Source organism: Pseudophryne corroboree, chromosome 10, assembly GCF_028390025.1.
Source record: "Pseudophryne corroboree isolate aPseCor3 chromosome 10, aPseCor3.hap2, whole genome shotgun sequence".
NCBI lineage: Eukaryota > Metazoa > Chordata > Amphibia > Anura > Myobatrachidae > Pseudophryne > Pseudophryne corroboree.
Genome location: NC_086453.1, coordinates 39,544,455 through 39,566,008, shown reverse-complemented (window position 1 = coordinate 39,566,008; position 21,554 = coordinate 39,544,455). Strand labels below are relative to the sequence as shown.

At 47.2% G+C, this 21,554-nt stretch overlaps 1 protein-coding gene across 1 annotated transcript in view; it reads right to left on the bottom strand.

Moving 5' to 3' along the window:
• LOC134966974 (free fatty acid receptor 2-like) overlaps window positions 1–8,442 on the bottom strand; it is a 97,430-nt gene extending 88,988 nt beyond the window's left edge. Inside the window, exon 1 of the mRNA XM_063943983.1 lies at window positions 8,252–8,442. The gene's annotated coding sequence lies outside the window, so the exon portion shown is untranslated. The remainder of the gene's footprint in view (window positions 1–8,251) is intronic.
• Window positions 8,443–21,554: the final 13,112 nt, after the last annotated feature.

Here is a 21,554-nt window from a genome sequence, read left to right as displayed (position 1 = left end):
TCACAGTCATATAGTCCTGACCCTGCCCTGCTCCACTTGTCCACATGTCCGTGGTTAAGTGGACATTGGGTACAACTGCATTTTTTAGGACACTGGTGAGTCTTTTTCTGACGTCCGTGTACATTCTCGGTATCGCCTGCCTAGAGAAGTGGAACCTAGATGGTATTTGGTAACGGGGGCACACTGCCTCAATAAATTGTCTAGTTCCCTGTGAACTAACGGCGGATACCGGACGCACGTCTAACACCAACATAGTTGTCAAGGACTCAGTTATCCGCTTTGCAGTAGGATGACTGCTGTGATATTTCATCTTCCTCGCAAAGGACTGTTGAACAGTCAATTGCTTACTGGAAGTAGTACAAGTGGGCTTACGACTTCCCCTCTGGGATGACCATCGACTCCCAGCGGCAACAACAGCAGCGCCAGCAGCAGTAGGCGTTACACGCAAGGATGCATCGGAGGAATCCCAGGCAGGAGAGGACTCGTCAGAATTGCCAGTGACATGGCCTGCAGGACTATTGGCATTCCTGGGGAAGGAGGAAATTGACACTGAGGGAGTTGGTGGGGTGGTTTGCGTGAGCTTGGTTACAAGAGGAAGGGATTTACTGGTCAGTGGACTGCTTCCGCTGTCACCCAAAGTTTTTGAACTTGTCACTGACTTATTATGAATGCGCTGCAGGTGACGTATAAGGGAGGATGTTCCGAGGTAGTTAACGTCCTTACCCCTACTTATTACAGCTTGACAAAGGGAACACACGGCTTGACACCTGTTGTCCGCATTTCTGGTGAAATACCTCCACACCGAAGAGCTGATTTTTTTGGTATTTTCACCTGGCATGTCAACGGCCATATTCCTCCCACGGACAACAGGTGTCTCCCCGGGTGCCTGACTTAAACAAACCACCTCACCATCAGAATCCTCCTGGTCAATTTCCTCCCCAGCGCCAGCAACACCCATATCCTCCTCATCCTGGTGTACTTCAACACTGACATCTTCAATCTGACTATCAGGAACTGGACTGCGGGTGCTCCTTCCAGCACTTGCAGGGGGCGTGCAAATGGTGGAAGGCGCATGCTCTTCACGTCCAGTGTTGGGAAGGTCAGGCATCGCAACCGACACAATTGGACTCTCCTTGTGGATTTGGGATTTCGAAGAATGTACAGTTCTTTGCTGTGCTGCTTTTGCCAGCTTGAGTCTTTTCATTTTTCTAGCGAGAGGCTGAGTGCTTCCATCCTCATGTGAAGCTGAACCACTAGCCATGAACATAGGCCAGGGCCTCAGCCGTTCCTTGCCACTCCGTGTGGTAAATGGCATATTGGCAAGTTTACGCTTCTCCTCCGACAATTTTATTTTAGGTTTTGGAGTCCTTTTTTTACTGATATTTGGTGTTTTGGATTTGACATGCTCTGTACTATGACATTGGGCATCGGCCTTGGCAGACGACGTTGCTGGCATTTCATCGTCTCGGCCATGACTAGTGGCAGCAGCTTCAGCACGAGGTGGAAGTGGATCTTGATCTTTCCCTAATTTTGGAACCTCAACATTTTTGTTCTCCATATTTTAATAGGCACAACTAAAAGGCACCTCAGGTAAACAATGGAGATGGATGGATTGGATACTAGTATACAATTATGGACGGGCTGCCGAGTGCCGACACAGAGGTAGCCACAGCCGTGAACTACCGCACTGTACTGTGTCTGCTGCTAATATATAGACTGGTTGATAAAGAGATAGTATACTCGTAACTAGTATGTATGTATAAAGAAAGAAAAAAAAACCACGGTTAGGTGGTATATACAATTATGGACGGGCTGCCGAGTGCCGACACAGAGGTAGCCACAGCCGTGAACTACCGCACTGTACTGTGTCTGCTGCTAATATATAGACTGGTTGATAAAGAGATAGTATACTCGTAACTAGTATGTATGTATAAAGAAAGAAAAAAAAAAACACGGTTAGGTGGTATATACAATTATGGACGGGCTGCCGAGTGCCGACACAGAGGTAGCCACAGCCGTGAACTACCGCACTGTACTGTGTCTGCTGCTAATATAGACTGGTTGATAAAGAGATAGTATACTCGTAACTAGTATGTATGTATAAAGAAAGAAAAAAAAAACCACGGTTAGGTGGTATATACAATTATGGACGGGCTGCCGAGTGCCGACACAGAGGTAGCCACAGCCGTGAACTACCGCACTGTACTGTGTCTGCTGCTAATATATAGACTGGTTGATAAAGAGATAGTATACTCGTAACTAGTATGTATGTATAAAGAAAGAAAAAAAAAACACGGTTAGGTGGTATATACAATTATGGACGGGCTGCCGAGTGCCGACACAGAGGTAGCCACAGCCGTGAACTACCGCACTGTACTGTGTCTGCTGCTAATATATAGACTGGTTGATAAAGAGATAGTATACTCGTAACTAGTATGTATGTATAAAGAAAGAAAAAAAAACCACGGTTAGGTGGTATATACAATTATGGACGGGCTGCCGAGTGCCGACACAGAGGTAGCCACAGCCGTGAACTACCGCACTGTACTGTGTCTGCTGCTAATATATAGACTGGTTGATAAAGAGATAGTATACTCGTAACTAGTATGTATGTATAAAGAAAGAAAAAAAAACCACGGTTAGGTGGTATATACAATTATGGACGGGCTGCCGAGTGCCGACACAGAGGTAGCCACAGCCGTGAACTACCGCACTGTACTGTGTCTGCTGCTAATATATAGACTGGTTGATAAAGAGATAGTATACTCGTAACTAGTATGTATGTATGTATAAAGAAAGAAAAAAAAACCACGGTTAGGTGGTATATACAATTATGGACGGGCTGCCGAGTGCCGACACAGAGGTAGCCACAGCCGTGAACTACCGCACTGTACTGTGTCTGCTGCTAATATAGACTGGTTGATAAAGAGATAGTATACTCGTAACTAGTATGTATGTATAAAGAAAGAAAAAAAACCCACGGTTAGGTGGTATATACAATTATGGACGGGCTGCCGAGTGCCGACACAGAGGTAGCCACAGCCGTGAACTACCGCACTGTACTGTGTCTGCTGCTAATATATAGACTGGTTGATAAAGAGATAGTATACTCGTAACTAGTATGTATGTATAAAGAAAGAAAAAAAAACCACGGTTAGGTGGTATATACAATTATGGACGGGCTGCCGAGTGCCGACACAGAGGTAGCCACAGCCGTGAACTACCGCACTGTACTGTGTCTGCTGCTAATATATAGACTGGTTGATAAAGAGATAGTATACTACTAATATTATATATACTGGTGGTCAGGTCACTGGTCACTAGTCACACTGGCAGTGGCACTCCTGCAGCAAAAGTGTGCACTGTTTAATTTTAATATAATATTATGTACTCCTGGCTCCTGCTATAACCTATAACTGGCACTGCAGTAGTGCTCCCCAGTCTCCCCCACAATTATAAGCTGTGTGAGCTGAGCAGTCAGACAGATATATAATATATATAGATGATGCAGCACACTGGCCTGAGCCTGAGCAGTGCACACAGATATGGTATGTGACTGACTGAGTCACTGTGTGTATCGCTTTTTTCAGGCAGAGAACGGATATATTAAATAAACTGCACTGTGTGTCTGGTGGTCACTCACTATATAATATATTATGTACTCCTGGCTCCTGCTATAACCTATAACTGGCACTGCAGTAGTGCTCCCCAGTCTCCCCCACAATTATAAGCTGTGTGAGCTGAGCAGTCAGACAGATATATATAATATTATATATAGATAATAGATGATGCAGCACACTGGCCTGAGCCTGAGCAGTGCACACAGATATGGTATGTGACTGAGTCACTGTGTGCTGTGTATCGCTTTTTTCAGGCAGAGAACGGATTATAAATAAAACTGGTGGTCACTGGTCACTATCAGCAAAACTCTGCACTGTACTGAGTACTCCTAATGCTCCCCAAAATTAGTAAATCAAGTGTCTCTCTAATCTATTCTAAACGGAGAGGACGCCAGCCACGTCCTCTCCCTATCAATCTCAATGCACGTGTGAAAATGGCGGCGACGCGCGGCTCCTTATATAGAATCCGAGTCTCGCGATAGAATCCGAGCCTCGCGAGAATCCGACAGCGTCATGATGACGTTCGGGCGCGCTCGGGTTAACCGAGCAAGGCGGGAAGATCCGAGTCGCTCGGACCCGTGAAAAAAAACATGAAGTTCTGGCGGGTTCGGATTCAGAGAAACCGAACCCGCTCATCTCTACTACTAAATTGATTAAAGGCCTAGAAGGACTGGACTATAAGGAAAGACTTACTAGGCTGAATATGTATACACTAGAAAAGAGACGTCTAAGAGGAGATATTATTAATATCTTCAAATATGTAAAGGGACATCGCAAAGAGTTATCAGAGGAATTATTTATTAAAAGAACACAGTTTAGGACACGTGGGCACTCGCTGCGACTGGAGGAGAGAAAAATCCGAACGCAACAGAGGAAAGGGTTCTTCACTGTTAGGGCAATCAGGATGTGGAATTCCCTGCCAGGGAAGGTGGTAATGGCGGGCTCTGTAATTGGATTTAAAAAAGGAATGGATACATTTCTGAATGAAAAAGCTATCCAAGGTTATAATACTTAAAATATCAACGTGGTTAATCCGGAGGTAACATGAGTTATAGTAGCTAACTAGTCATAAAACATTATTCAGCAAGTAATTATGTACAATCATCACAACTTAAAACAGGTTGAACACAATGGGCAATTGCCTCTATTCAACCTCAAATACTTTGTTACTATGTTACTATAATCTCATAATGAAATGAACAAAATAGGGGTTGGGTCGCAGCCATTAATTTTAGTTTAGCGGAGGTTTGACCTGTAAATCTGACTCTGCTTCTTTGACAAATTGCAGCGTTACTACATTCTGGATCGCTGCTGTATGCTGAGGTACAGTATGCTGTGCACAGCTGCAAAGAAAAGGAAGATGAATGAATAGACCTCTATATATGCATATATGCAGCCTGGACAAAAGCAGCTGCAGAGTGAGCAGCTTAGAGGGGACCAACTGAACAGATACCCCCCATGCTGAGCCTGCAGCTTTGGTATAAACATGCACTGCTTGTCGCCATGCATACAATAGGAAAATAGTAGGGTACCGATGGTGCCATCGGTGTTTAGCATCGATGTCATGAAACCAGTACAGGATGGCAGGGCTTGTTAATGGACTGCAGAAAGTTCTCCTTTCCCCTGAATAATCTAAGCAACATATTTACAGCACTGGCATCACAAGTGTGTAGAGAGAGGATGGATTGCGATGCATGAAAATCTGGGAGCTCCCCAGCACAGGGGGCTCCGAGGAATGCCTGTAAGCACTGATGGCATTGCTGTGTGCGGCTCACCCATCTGGCAGCCGGTAGGTGACATTTCTGGACTGGTCATGTGACCTGTTTTTGTGGAAACCATCCACACGCAAACTTGCTACAGAATCACTTAGTGGCACTGTGTAAATGTTTCCCTTGGCACGGATTGCGGCTATCTGTATAGAATGAACTGTGAGAAGCATCCTGTACACGACAAACTTCCTCGTCCTCTTATCTACTGGCTGCTCCACGTCTTAGGTGCAAATGCCAACCTATAATAACTAACAATACTGAGATGCATAATACGAAGTGGAGCTGTTGCTGCTGGATTTAAAGGGGCAATAATAATAATGATAAATGCCCTTTTAAATCTAGCGGTCAAAGCAGCTGTTTAATAAAGCAGGGCCGGATTAACAATGGGGCAGATGGACCTACAGCTCCAGGCCTCCATATAAAAATAGGCCCATCATCATGACAGCAGAATAATAAACCAGCTGGCCATGCGGGGCAGACGGGTAGCAGTTGATTCACCGACGGACACAACGCCCACAGTCATAATCCCGACAGCCATTGACCGTCAGTCAAAATACCGACACGGTCAAAATACAGACATTCATTATGCCGACATGTTCAAAATCCCGTCATAATCAGAATACCGACATTTGAAATGCCGACGTGTCAAAATGCCGATATGCATTTTTAATTAAAAATTAGACTTGTTCATACTTTACCATCCCAGTGGAGCTGGAGGCGGAATATAATAGTGCGCCGAGTGTAGCGAGGCACTGTACCTGGAGCATGGCGAGCGCAACGCTCCACGCGAGGGGACGTGGCACCCTTAGACGGTGTCCATATCGAGCTATGTCGACATTGACAATGAAAAAAACAAAAAACTCATGTCGGTATTTTGACATATCAGCATTTCAAATCTTGGTATCCTTAACATGTCGGCATAACCTTTTTGCCATAATGAATGTCGGTATTTTGACCGTGTCAGTATTTTGACTGTATGTCAATGGCTGTCGGTATTATGACCGTCGGTGTTCTGTCCGTCGGTAAATCATACTGAACCCTTTAGGAAAATCGTACTTATATACTATACACATAGGTCCTAATTCATGTTTGCGCGCAAATGCAGTTGCGATTTTCTAAGTTACGGCACTGTTAACGTTAGCAAGTGACGCTGCCGCCCTGAAATGGAAAGAGACGTTGCAAACACATTTGCAACTGCGTACACATTCGTGACCTATACGCAGAACCAATTAACATCAGGGATAAGGGTTGGTCTATGGCTACGCAGACTGGACATGGCAGGAGTGACTCAGGCGCCATGTTTTTGCGTGTACGAGCTGGCAGCCATCACCAGATATATGCCCCCGAAATTGACCATGACACGCCAACCGCTCCCCAGAAACTCCTCATTAATACCTCCAAACAGCCGCTTCCTGTACAATTGCCTCTCCATGAAATCCTCATTGCGAGCGGAATCGCAGCAGCAGCTTCCCACAATGCTCACTGTGATCGCAGCACCGATAATCACTCCGCTGCGTGATAATCACCCATTGTGCACAAACATGACTTAGGGGTCTATTTACTAAGCCTTGGATGGAGATAAAGTCAACTGAGATAAAGTAGAAGCCAATCAGCTCCTAACTGCTATGTCACGGGCTGTGTTTGAAAAATGACAGTTAGGAGCTGATTGGCTGGTACTTTATCTCCGTCCAAGGCTTTTTGTAAATAGACCCCTTAGACCAATAGTACATGTATGTAAGTCGGACTCGGTGTCTCGCTGAGTTCGCCACAGGATCTATTCCCACTCTATGGGTGCCGTGGATACCCACGAGTGGGAATAGCCCTGTTGCGGCGGTATTCCTGCTGTTGGCATTGTCGGCTGTCGGGATTCCGGCGTTGGTATCTGCTCGCCAGCCGGAAAATGAACCGCATCTCCTTTGGATAACAACACTCTAATGTTAAATGTGAGACGTGCGGCCCGTGGTACCTCATCCTAATGCACCGCAAATTATTATTCACGTGAATCTCACTGCGGGGCAGATTTATTAAGCTCGGTGAAGTGATAAAGTGGAAGGTGATAAAGGACCAGCCAATCAGCTCCTAACTGTCATTTTTCAAACCCAGCCTGTGACATGGAAGTTAAAATCTGATTGGCTGGTCCTTAATCACCTTCCACTTTACCACTTCACCAAGCTTAATAAATCTGCCCCTGAATCCCAATTTGCAGATTGTGCAATTTGAGGCCAACTGAGATAATACACAGATGTACATAACACACACAGGCATTAATCAAAACACATACATAGTGCTTTTTTGTGGGGTCCCGAAGGGGTACATAGTATAAGAACTTTTTTTTTTTAGGAGGGGGGTCTTACACACACATAAAGGGGGTTTCCGAGATTACGGAAACGGTGTGATTCCTGCATGTTTGTCACTAAATTTAAAGTGCCAATCAGCTATAATAAAAGGAAGATTGGTGACGGATTGAAACTTTCTCACCAAAATCACGCCAGTTCTGTAATCTTTGAACATATTACTTAACCCCCGAAGCTTGCAATCTAGGAGTGTATCCGTATCACCCAGGTATGCCTCACAGGACTGTGCCTCCAGCATGGCACTGCATACTTGTCTACCTGACCCTCTCCATGAGGGAGAAAATGCTCTGTTCCTGGACTTTCCTGGTAATGTATGATTGCCATCACCTGTGGTGAGCTAGTTAATTGATAAGAAAGGTGTTTCACCACAGGTGATGGCAATCATACATTACCAGGAAAGTCCAGGAACAGAGCATTTTCTCCCTCATGGAGAGGGTCAGGTAGGCAAGTATGAATTACAGGTCAGTAAACACACAGGAGAAAACTCTTATAAGTGCAAGTAACTTACGGTATGCTGGTTTGGCTGTTCCTGCTGATGAGTGATTAGGATTTGAGCAGTCTCCCTGTGTGCGCTAACACTGCACTCTCAGGATAACTGGAGATCCCCCCGATGTCACCTTGGAAGTGCAGCTGCTGTCTGTCTGGATGTGGGACACAATGTGCTGGTCCCCGGCTGATGGCTCGGTGTAAGCTGCATGTCACTGGCTGGAGTCTTCTGCACAGTGTGATGGGAGGGCTATACACCCAGCTCATCCATTAACCTCTTGCAGGATGGATAATGGCATTACTAACTATGCACTACAGTACTTCCCCACTGTAGGACTACAACTCCCAGCATCATGTTTTTAATTACAGTACATGTTACTTTGTAGTATTTGGTTTGCATCAGTCTTCTTTTTTTTTTTTTTTCATGGGCAGCAGACATCTTTATATCGTTAGAGTAATGAGGATGCTTTCCCATCATACTTAACTTCAGTACTTAATGGGATAATATTTTTTTTTTTAAAACAGCTCAGAAATTCACTGGTTTTTTTTTAAATAATTGAATTAAATAAAGAATGCTTATTTAAGACTTACACAACATTATTTTATTAAAAGTTTTATATATATATAGCTATATATATATATATATATATATATATATATACACACACACATACATACAAGGTCTAGTCACAATATTATGCCCACCTCCTACATGTGATATCGGCAGCGCATAGTCCATGAAGTACGTCACATGTCGTGCGCTGGCTTGGTGGGTATATAAGGTGTGCGATAGGACGTCTGCACACATATCACTCGTTGCTGTCATGGGTAAAAGGGGCGATTTATCCGAGTTGCAGAAAGGGATGATTATCTGCTTTCGGGCCAAGGGTGGCGATATTTCTGACACAGCGCAGGTTGTGAACTGTTCGCGTGCTGCTGCGGTGAAGGCGTATCATGACTGGATAAATGACACCATTGCGAATAACTGACGTGGAAACTGCGGAGCACCACATGTCATTGATGTGAGAGGTGAACATCGGCTATGAAGGTGTGTGAGGGCCGACCGACACACTACAGTGGAGCAGCTCACCATCAAGACTAACCTGGGGGCAACCAGACATGTATCTAAAATGACAGCGCAGCCCGTCTAGCTGCTGTCGGTGCTGCACACGGCGGTTTCTCTGGCTATTACCTGGCGGTCATAATAATGAGTCGACCGTGATTATATATTATGGATTATTTTTTCTCAAACATCGGCTACCAATATTTCTGCCAAATCGATCACTGGAACATTGCGACTCTGCATTTTCCAGGCTACTGTACCTCTCTGCCGCCGCCAGGTATACATCGAGAGCAATGACGTATCTATTATGGGGGCAAGGTGTGGGGACACACTGACCCACACTGCACACCCTGCACCCATTTTTTTAATACCCCTCTGGAGTCCAGCGCCAGTATTTTGCAAATCAGAGGCCATTGCCACCCCCTCCCCCAAATGGCTACAGACTGTCAATCAACTGACATCTCCAGCCTTACTACACCCGAGGTCACAGGACCAGTACTGCACATGGGCAGTGTGTGTCTGGGGCATGCGCAATATATAGATACAGAATATCGGTACACTGCGTGATTCCTCACCGTGCCACCGGACCTGAATCAGGACCATTATTAACTGTTCTGAAGAGAAGTAAACACTATAAACAATCCTATCATTTGCTGCGTACGCTATAAAGGAGAGTTACCCGCAAAGTGCATCAATAGCACACACTGCAATGGATTTAATGAAGGTTCCCTCAGTGGCAAACGCAGGATTTCTAGAGGGGGGTTTCCAAATGCAATCCACTCTATGGAACATTGGAGCAAGTGCGGGAGTCTGGGGGAGAAGTAGAAGAACCTAGTAACAACCCTGGACATTAATGTAAACAATTGACATTTTATAAACTGGATACTGTATGTAATTCAGTATTAATATTTAACACTATAGATGGTCTATAGTATAGTGTCAAAAATGTAAATAATATAAATAAATGGGTCAGGAAAAGGTTAAACATCCCGTAATAAATAAATTCACAAATATAATAGAACCAGTACTGAAATTTCAAAGCACACATTCTCCCACGTTATGGTAAGGCTCCTGTCTCTTCTTCCTGGGAGCTACTCTCTGGTCCAGTGCACTGGCTGAGTGCTCAGATCCACACACACAGCAAATTTGCTATTGTTGTCATAATTTGAGTCACTTGCCAAGAGGAGGGGGGTTTCCAGGCAACCAGAAACCCTCCCTGCATGTCCCTGTAACTAAGGACACAGAAGTAAGCTATATGCAGGCGCAGATATACAGAGAGAGTGACAATTCCTATTGTAGCGGAGTCAGGCTCTGACATCACGTCCTGGCTGATGAGCATCTGAAATCAGTTCACGGCATATTTAACGTATCTGGAAGAAAGCGTCTAATCTCTCCAGATAGCGCAGACGGGTGGAACGCAGCCAACTTCCTCCACAGATATCATCTATTTAACAGGACAAAATTCCAAATCGCTTTCTGAAATTAATATAACAGAGATGTTGAGGATGGGATGAGCTGCTGTATAGCATAATTATGTATTACTGAATATTGTAATGGTGTAATGAAGTCCGAGTTCCTCGACCCTGCGGCCAAACGTAGACTTTTTTTTAAAGGGGCAATCATTTATAAGGCTAAACCAATCATTGTAAATGATTGCCCCTTTAAAAAAATGTGTGGGTTAGAACGGCATCCCGCGCGGCCGCTGAACTCGGACTTCATAACATCCCGGCCAATGGGGGTCATTCTGACCCGTTCACACGCAGCGGTTTAATCGCTGCGGTGTGGATGGGTTGGAACTGCGCATGTGCGGCAGCGGCTAGAAGAAAGTGATCGCTAGCGCAATCGCAAGAAGATTGACAGCGAGGAGGCGTTCCGGGACGGATACTTACCATTTTCCGGCCTTGGAGATCCGAACGCAGGCGTGTCCAGGCGTATGGAGGGCGGATGTCTGACGTCAATCCCGGGATTTTCGTCGCTGGATCCGTCGCACAGGGTTAGTAGGTCTGACCCTGGTCTTGTTTTGCAGGAAACTTTTTTAGCACAGCAGGGCTGCACAAGCGATCGCAGCCCTGCTATGCTAAAATACACTCCCCCATAGGCGGCGTCTAGTTGATCGCACGAGCAGCAAAAAGTTGCTACGTGCGATCAACTCGGAATGAGCACCAATATGTGCTCACAGACGCGTGCCTCTGGTCATGAAGGACAGAGTTATAGCAGAGTTAAATTATATGACAGCATTGACCGTCATTGCTCAAGTGGTAGAAGCCACCCCATGGATGTCAGCTATGTTTGCTGCTCGTACTAAACATGGGCATCTATTTACTAAGCCTTGGATGGAGATAAAGTGGTAAGAGGTAAAGCACCAGCCAATCAGCTTCTAACTGTCATGTCACAGGCTGGGTTTGAAAAATGACAGTTAGGAGCTGTTAAGATATTCACCACTCTGGATGGCAGATCACATTGAACTTGGAATCATCCATGTCCTCCCCCACATTCATGATACCTGTGGGCAGGTACACCTTCCTCCAAGAGTGGCATATGCAGTGGCAGTGGAGTATTCCAACGTAGCATAGACTATCTCTTCGGGTGAAGGGGGGGATACACTTTTGATATAATTGTGGATAACATCCTCGTTTGGGTTCGCACCATGAAAAAACAAGACATGCGTCGCAAGGTCTTTCAAAGAATCCATGAAATCAACATGCTGTTAAACCCTAACAAGTAGGGGTTAAAGTGAGCCTTAATGGGGTGGAACTGCGTTCCGTCAGTTCCATTTGGAGACGGAACCAGTTCCACCTCCTCCGGCTCACCTAACCCAGGGAAATGCCCAGTGCGCAGGGAGATGCCGGGCGCTCGTTGAGATTTTGGCACCAGCCGGAGGCAGGAGTGCACTCCTGAGGTTCGGCTTTTGGCTCTGGCAGTGTGCTCTGTGGGAAAGATGTAATCATGTCTCTCCCATAGTTCCAAGGAGCGGGCGGCCATACGGATGGCAGCGGTCGACGCAGGAGCGGGGCTTATGGTGAGTATTGTGGGTTTTTTTTTTGTGTGTGTAAGGGGCACTACTACAGGAGGCACTATCAAAGCGATATTAATACTTGGGGCACTACTACTGGGGGCACTGTATGCGGGGCATCACTCCTGGGGGCATAAGGGGCACCACTACTATGGGCATTGCATAAGGGGCACTACCACTTCAGTGGGCATTTCATAAAGGGCACTACTGCTGTGGGCATTATGTGTATTAGTGGCACTACTAACGTGGCCATTGTGTTAAAGGGGCACTACTGTGTGTCATGACATGAATAAGGGACACTACTATGTGGTGTGATATGAATAAGACTGTGCTACTGTGTGGCGTAATGTGAATTGGGGATACTATTGTGTGACCATGCCCCTTTCTTTTTGAGACCACACCTCTTTTTGTGCCACGCTCCTGTGGCGCAGTACCTTTATTTAGTAGGTGCTGGGGAGGACGGGTTGAGTTCCACCACCTCTCTAGGACCACTTTAAGCACTACTGACTAACATAATTTCAGAGTTCCTGATGTCCTGTATTTTGGTCATCGCCTAACTACAGAGAGTGCTAACCCTTGATCCTAACACTCTCTCCAACTACTGATCCATCTCTCTCTTTTCTTTTGCCTCCAAACTCCTTGAGCATATTGAATACAACTGCCATATTTCCCTTCTTTCTTTCCACTCTCCCAGGGCCGGATTAAGGGTGATGGGGGCCCAGGGCAACATAGATTGTGGGGCCCCCACCTATGATTTCTGGTAAAGTCTCGCCCCCCATGCCCCCGGGGCCGTGCGCACACACACACAAACACACACACACATACATACACATACATGCATACACTCACGCACACACATACACACGCGCGCACACACCTTCACTTAGGGTGCAGCAGGGAGCGCAGGCTGTCCGGTGGCTTGCAGTCACTGTCTCACAGGATTTCCCTGTCCCGCGAGACTGACTGTACAGGAGCTCCTCGGCGGCCGCTGTTACTGAAAAGCAGAGCCGCCGATGGAAGACTCCTACAAAATGTAGGGTGTGGGGACCCTAATGTGTGGGTGCCCCGGTACAGCCGCCCCTCTCGCCCCTGCCTTAATCCGGCTCTGCACTCTCCGCTTGATCCATTTCAGTTTGGCTTCCATCTTCTCCACTCCACTGAAACTGCCCTCACAAAAGTCTGCAATGATCTTCATGCCGCCAAATCCAAGGGCCACCACTCTCTGCTTATCCTCCTTGACCTCTCTGCTGCTTTTAACACTGTTAACCACCCTCTCCTCCTGCAAATCTTTCACTCCAATTGTCTGTGTGGTACTGCCCTCTCCTGGCTGTCCTCCTACATCTCTGACTGCTCCTTCTGTGTCTCCTCTAATGACTCCACCTCCCCCACACTTTCTCTAACAGTAGGTGTATCTAAAGGTTGTATTCTTGGACCTCTCCACCTTTCTACAAAACTTCAAACAGGCTCTCAAGACCCATCAAACTCAGCCGTCTCTCATCCTAACCCTCTGTTCCACACTCACTGTCTACCCCACCTGTGTCACCCCTGTCTGTCCCTCCCCTTTAGAATGTAAGCTCTCACGAGCAGGGCCCTCTCCCCTCATGTGCTTTTCCATCTCTTCCTTACCATAGACTATCTTCTACTCCATACTCCCTACGATGCAGAAATATTTACCATACCATGTACTTGTCCTACATTGTATTGTACTGTAAGTCGCTACTTTCTTGTTGTGCTCATTTGTTTATGTACTTTGTTAGGCGCCGCAGAACCCTTGTGGCACCATATAAGTAGGATAATAATAGTAATAATAATATTAAACATTTAGCTCTAATGCACCTAAAAATGTCATTTTATTTCATATAACTCGTCAGAAAAATATTCTATTGTACAATGTTTGACTTGCTCAGGGCGGGCATTAAATATAGCAATAATATAATAGTTTTGTCTCATCTCTGTGTTGTGTAGTCTTCTCTCGTTCTTTTTACAGGAATATAAAACTTCTTTGGGGAAAGAAAAGGAAGGCAGCGCAGAATTCCTGCAGAGCATTGCTGCTGGTATAAGGCACAACTGGAAAACTTACAGTGCAAATTCAATTTAATCCATAGGCTTGTAGATCCTGGGCAGGGCCATAGAGATCTGGGGGATGCCCGGATGACCATGCCCCCTTAGAATTTTTTTTTAGAAAAAACAAGTATTTGCAGTGCTGAAAGTGCGGCATCATGAGCCCATCAGCCTGGGGCAAATTCAAGGGTGGTGAGCGATCAGCGGGGCATACTTAAAACCGGAGCAAATCTGCATTGTTCCAGTGTGTGAACAATACTGAATTGTCCTTCCCGTAGGAAGAAGCGGGGCTCAGATAACAAGTGCCATCTGAAGATGGTGTTTGCTCTCACAGGCAAACTCCGAAAACGTTTCCTTAAGTTTTCGGAAATTACTGAATATTAGTTGGTTCTAACAGACACCTTTTGAAGAATGGCCGGTTACATAAAACTAGCGTGTCTGCTTGTGCAGTGCCGTAACTAGACATTTTAGCGCTGTGTGCAAGAAACAGCATCCCCCTCCCCCCCCACACACACACACCATATACGAAATAGGGCCAATGCGCGCCATAGGCACGTGCAAAAATATAGGGGCATGGCTTTATGGGGAAGGGGCATGGCCACAGTGCACCCTTTTACACATTACAGCAAGAAGAGCTCCCTTTTACACAGCACGGCAGGTAGAGTCCCCCTTTTACACAGCACGGCAGGTAGAGTCCCCCTTTTACACAGCACGGCAGGTAGAGTCCCCCTTTTACACAGCACGGCAGGTAGAGTCCCCCTTTTACACAGCATGGCAGGTAGAGCCCCCTTTTACACAGCACGGCAGACAGAGTCTCCCTTTTAAACACATTAGGCAGGCAGAGTCCCCCTTTTCACACATTAGCCAGGCAGAGTCTCCCTTTTTTACACATTGGACAGCAAGCCACATTTTTTACATATTACAGCAACAGAGACCCCTTTTTTTACACATTAGGCAGAGTCAGAGTGAGTGAGTGAGTTTGTGTGTGTGTGTGTTTTTTGTGATTGTCACCTGTGGGGGCGATCCGGCTTTCAGGCACTGACACTCCTATCTGGGAGCTACAGGCTGCAGTAGCGCTCCCTCCCCATTACAGAGCCGGTGGCTGGACTCACAGATGGGGATGTGTTTGCTGCGGCACCACTCCCCGTTCCTTCCACAAGCGGCGGTGGCGGGACTCACAGGCGGGATACAGGGAGAGGTGCGCTACCACATGGCAGCTGCAGCACCACTCCCCGTCCCTTGCCCTGGCTGCGGTGGCGGGACTCACAGACCGGATAACGGCACGCAGGTGTATGCTACCACATGGCAGCTGCAGAGGCGGCGGCGGTGGTAAACAGGTGCCGGCGGCAGGCGGAACTTACCCTAGTGCCTCAATGGGTAGAGCGCCCATGTGTGTGTGTGGGGGGGAAGGGGGTGTGTTCTGCCAGATGGTGCGCCCGTAGTGCATTTGTGCTGTGGGCATGGCACCATTGGCACACATCTAGCCCTGTGCATGTGTAACGGTCCATTTAGTGATGATGAATAGGCCTCTATGTGATTGTAACAGATGAAAAAATAGGATTTTAATACCTACCGGTAAATCCTTTTCTCTTAGTCCGTAGAGGATGCTGGGGATGCATCAAGAACCATGGGGTATAGACGGGATCCGCAGGAGACATGGGCACACTATAAGACTTTGAATGGGTGTGAACTGGCTCCTCCCTCTATGCCCCTCCTCCAGACTCCAGTTATAGGAACTGTGCCCAGGAAGACGGACATTTCGAGGAAAAGGATTTATTTAATCATTTTAAACTAAGGTGAGATACATACCAGCTCACACCACTAACACGCCATTCAACATGGCATTCAACAACAATGCATGCAACTGCATGACCAACAACAGTCACAGACTGACTGAACTCAACGCAACATGAGTGTAACTATAACCAACTGCAGATACAGCCCGCACTGGGACGGGCGCCCAGCATCCTCTACGGACTAAGAGAAAAGGATTTACCGGTAGGTATTAAAATCTTATTTTCTCTACGTCCTAGAGGATGCTGGGGATGCTTCAAGAACCATGGGGTTTATACCAAAGCTCTAGAACGGGCGGGGGAGTGCAGATGACTCTGCAGCACCGAATGACCAAACAAGAGGTCCTCCTCAGCCAGGGTATCAAACTTGTAAAACTTCGCAAAGGTGTTTGAACCCGACCAAGTAGCAGCTCAGCAAAGTTGTAACGCCGAGACTCCCCGGGCAGCCGCCCAGGATAAGCCCACCTTTCTGGTAGAATGGGCTTTCACCGATTTCGGTAGTGGCAATCCTGCCGTAGAATGAGCCTGCTGAATCGTATTACAAATCCAGCGCGCAATAGTCTGCTTAGAAGCAGGAGCCCCAATCTTGTTGGGAGCCCACAGGACAAACAGAGCCTCTGTTTTCCTAATCTGCGCCGTTCTGGCGACATAGATCTTCAACGCTCTGACCACATCGAGAGACTTTGACTCCGCCAAGGCGTCAGTAGCCACTGGCACCACAATAAGCTGGTTCACATGAAATGATGAAACCACTTTTGGCAGAAATTGCTGACGAGTTCTCAACTCCGCTCTATCAGCATGGAAAATCAAATATGGGCTTTTGTGAGACAAAGCCGCCAACTCCGACACTTGCCTTGCAGACGCCAAGGCCAACAACATGACCACTTTCCAAGTAAGGAATTTTAACTCAACCTTGCGCAAAGGTTCAAACCAATGTGATTGCAAGAATTGCAACACCACATTAAGGTCCCATGCTGCCACTGGGGGCACAAAGGGAGGTTGGATGTGCAGCACGCCTTTTACGAAAGTCTGAACTTCTGGAAGGGAGGCCAATTCTTTTTGAAAAAAGATCAACAAGGCCGAAATCTGTACTTTAATAGAGCCTAACTTTAGGCCAGCATCCACACCTGCTTGTAGGAAATGGAGCAAACGCCCCAGGTGAAATTCTTCCGTAGGAGCCTTCTTGGATTCACACCAAGACACATATTTTCTCCAAATACGGTGGTAATGCTTTGCCGTTACCTCTTTTCTAGCCTGAAGAAGTGTAGGAATGACTTCACTGGGAATACCCTTTCGGGCTAGGATTTGGCGTTCAACCACCACGCCGTCAAACGCAGCCGCGGTAAGTCCTGATACACGCACGGCCCCTGTTGTAACAGGTCCTCCCGAAGAGGAAGAGGCCAGGGATCTTCTATGAGCAACACCTGAAGATCTGGATACCAGGCCCTTTTTGGCCAATCCGGAACAATGAGGATCGCCTGAACCCTTGTTCTTCTTATAATTTTTATCACCTTTGGAATGAGTGGAAGTGGATGGAACACATATACCGACTGAAACACCCACGGTGTCACTAGGGTGTCCACCACTATCGCTTGAGGGTCTCTTAACCTGGAACAATATCTCTGAAGTTTCTTGTTGAGGCGGGACATCATCATGTCCACTTGAGGAACTCCCCAACGACTTGTCACTTCTGCAAAGACCTCTTGATGAAGACCCCACTCTCCTGGATGGAGATCGTGTCTGCTGAGGAAGTCTGCTTCCCAGTTGTCCACTCCTGGAATGAAGACCGCTGACAGAGCGCTGGCATGTCTTTCCACCCAGCGAAAAATCTTCGTGGCCTCGGCCATCACCGCTCTGCTCTTTGTTCCGCCTTGGCGGTTTATGTATGCCACTGCTGTCACGTTGTCTGACTGAATCAAGATCGGCAGACCTCGAAGAAGATGTTCTACTTGCAGTATGCCGTTGTAGATGGCTCTTAATTCCAGAATGTTTATGTGTGGACAAGCTTCCTTGCTTGACCACTTTCCCTGAAAGTTTCTTCCCTGTGTGACTGCTCCCCAGCCTCGGAGGCTTGCATCTGTGGTCACCAGGATCCAATCCTGAATCCCGAACCTGCGTCCTTCCAGAAGGTGAGAACTGTGCAGCCACCACAGAAGGGAAATTCTGGTCCTGGGAGATAGAATTATTTTCTGGTGCATGTCCAGGTGAGACCCGGACCCCTGGTCCAGCAGGTTCTATTGAAACACGCTGGCATGGATCCTGCCATACGGAATGGCCTCGTAAGCCGCCACCATCTTCCCCAGCAACCGAGTGCAGTGAAGAACTGACACCTTTGCCGGTTTCAGAATCTGTTTTACCATGTTCTGTATTTCCAGAGCTTTTCCCACTGGAAGAAAAACTCTATGCAATTCTGTATCCAGAATCATACCCAGGAACGACAGCCGTGTTGTTGGATCTAACTGTGATTTTGGCAAATTTAGGAGCCAACCGTGTTGTTGCAGAATCGTCCGTGAAAGGCCAACATTCTTCAACAATTGCTCCTTGGACCTCGCCTTTATGAGGAGATCGTCCAAGTACGGGATAATTGTGATTCCCTGCTTGCGCAGGAGAACCATCATTTCCGCCATTACTTTGGTGAAAATCCTCGGAGCCGTGGACAGACCAAACGGCAACAACTGAAATTGGTAATGACAATCCTGCACAGCAAATCTCAGGTAAGCCTGATGTGGAGGATATATGGGGATATGTAAGTAGGCATCTTTTATGTCGACCGACACTATAAAATCCTCCTCCTCCAGAGTGGAGATCACTGCTCGTAGAGACTCCATCTTCAACTTGAATTTTTTCAGAAAGAAATTGAGGGATTTTAGGTTTAGAATCGGTCTGACTGAGCCATCCGGCTTCGGGACCACGAACAGACTCGAATAAAAACCTTCCACCTGTTGAGACGGGGGTACCGTGACAATCACTTGATTTTGACACAACTTTAGTATCGCAGCGCTTACTATCTCCCTTTCTGGAAGAGAAGCTGGCAAGGACGATTTTAAAAATCGGTGAGGGGGCACGTCTTGAAACTCTAACTTGTACCCCTGGGTTACTATGTCTACTATCCAAGGATCCAGGTCCGAGTGCACCCAGACCTGACTGAAGAGTTTGAGACGTGCCCCCACTGGTGCGGACTCCCGCAGAGGAGCCCCAGCGTCATGCGGTGGATTTGGAAGAAGCCGGAGAGGACTTCTGCTCCTGGGAACTTGCCACCTGTGACCTTTTTCCCTTTCCTCTCCCCCTCGCAGCAAGGAAGGAGGACCCACGTCCTTTTTTGAATTTATTGGGCTGAAAGGACTGCATCTGATAGTGAGTCGATTTCTTCTGCTGTGCAGGAACATAAGGTAAAAATGAAGACTTACCCGCGGTGGCCGTAGACACCAGGTCAGTGAGGCCGTCACCAAACAAGCCCTTACCGTTAAATGGTAGAGACTCCATCGCCTTCTTAGAGTCAGCATCAGCATTCCATTGATGAATCCACAACGCTCTCCTTGCTGAGACTGCCATGGCATTGGCCCTTGATCCCAAAAGGCCAATATCCCTTACAGCTTCTTTTAAATATGCTGCAGCGTCCCTGATGTGACCCAAAGTCAAAAGCACATTATCCCTGTCTATGGTATCTACCTCAGATGACAAGTTATCTGCCCACTTTTCAATAGCGCTACTCACCCATGCCGAAGCAACGGCAGGCCTGAGTAGCGATCCTGTAGTGACATAAATGGAGTAAAGGGTATTTTCCTGCTTACGATCCGCAGGATCCTTTAGGGCTGCCGTGTCAGGGAACGGAAGCGCCACCTTTTTGGATAGACGCGATAAAGCTTTGTCTACCATGGGGATTGACTCCCACCTTTCTCTGTCCCCAGAGGGGAACGGATGTGCCACTGGAATTCTTTTGGGAACATGTATCTTTTTGTCAGGATTTTCCCAAGCCTTTCAAAAAAGTGCGTTCAGTTCATGAGAGGGAGGAAATGTTACCTCAGGTTTCTTTCCTTTATACATACAGACCCTAGTATCAGGAACAGCGGGGTCCTCAGTGATATATAAAACATGTACACAATCATGTACTGAATACTCTTAGCCAGTTTTGGATGTAATCTGGCATCACTATAGTCGACACTGGAATCAGAGTCCGTGTCGGTATCTGTATCTGCTATCTGGGTAAATGCACGTTTCTGTGACCCCGAAGGGGTCTGGGCCTGTGACAAAGCATTTTCCATGGATTTCCTCCATGTCTGGTTCTTAGACTCAGATTTATCAAATCTCTTAGTCAACTTAGTCACATTTGCGTTTAAAACACTCAACATATTCACCCAATCATCCGTTGGCGGTGCCGACACGGTCACTCTCACAGTATTTTCTGTCCCCACTCCAGCCTCCTCCTGGGAAGAGCATTCAGCCTCAGACATGTCGACACACACGTTCCGACACCCACAACCACACTGGGCTATAGGAGACAGACCCACAATAAAGCCTGCAAGAGAAACAGAGAGAGTTCTGCCAGCTCACACCCAGCGCCTATCCCGGTACCGAGGCCAGTAAAATAACTGCCCAGACCTGTTAGGGCTTTATATATATTAACAAATCAGCACCAAATGATTTGTCCCCCCCCCCCCCCCCCCCGTTTTGCACCCTGTTACTTGTACAGCAGTGTGGAGGACAGGGCCAGCGTCTCTGCAGCTTCTGAGGAGAGAAAATGGCGCTGGTCAGAGTTGTGTGGGCTAAGCCCCGCCCACTACATGGCGCGCTTCAGTCCCGCTTAAAAATATGTTTATACTGGCGGGAGTCCCTTAACTAGTGCCCGGTGCACTGTTATAACTCATGCCAGTCTGATTTGAGGTGTTCATGCTGCCCAGGGCGCCCCCCCTGCACCCTGCAGTGCTGTGTTATGTGTGGGAGCATGGCGCGCAGAGCGGCCACTGCACGGTACCTCTTCTGCCGTCACTGAAGTCTTCTGATCTTCTCATACTCACCCGGCTTCTATCTTCTGGCTTTGTGAGGGGGGTGATGGCGCGGCTCCGGGAACAAGCAGCTAGGCGTACCGTAGTGATCGAACCCTCTGGAGCTAATGAGGTCCAGTAGCCTAAGAAGCAGAGCCCTTGAACTCTTAAAAAGTAGGTCTGCTTCTCTCCCCTCAGTCCCACGATGCAGGGAGCCTGTAGCCAGCAGGTCTCCCTGAAAATAAAAAACCTAATAAAGTCTTTTTCAGAGAAACTCTGGAGAGCTCCTCAGTGTGCATCCAGTCTCTCTGGGCACAGAATCTAACTGGAGTCTGGAGGAGGGGCATAGAGGGAGGAGCCAGTTCACACCCATTCAAAGTCTTATAGTGTGCCCATGTCTCCTGCAGATCCCG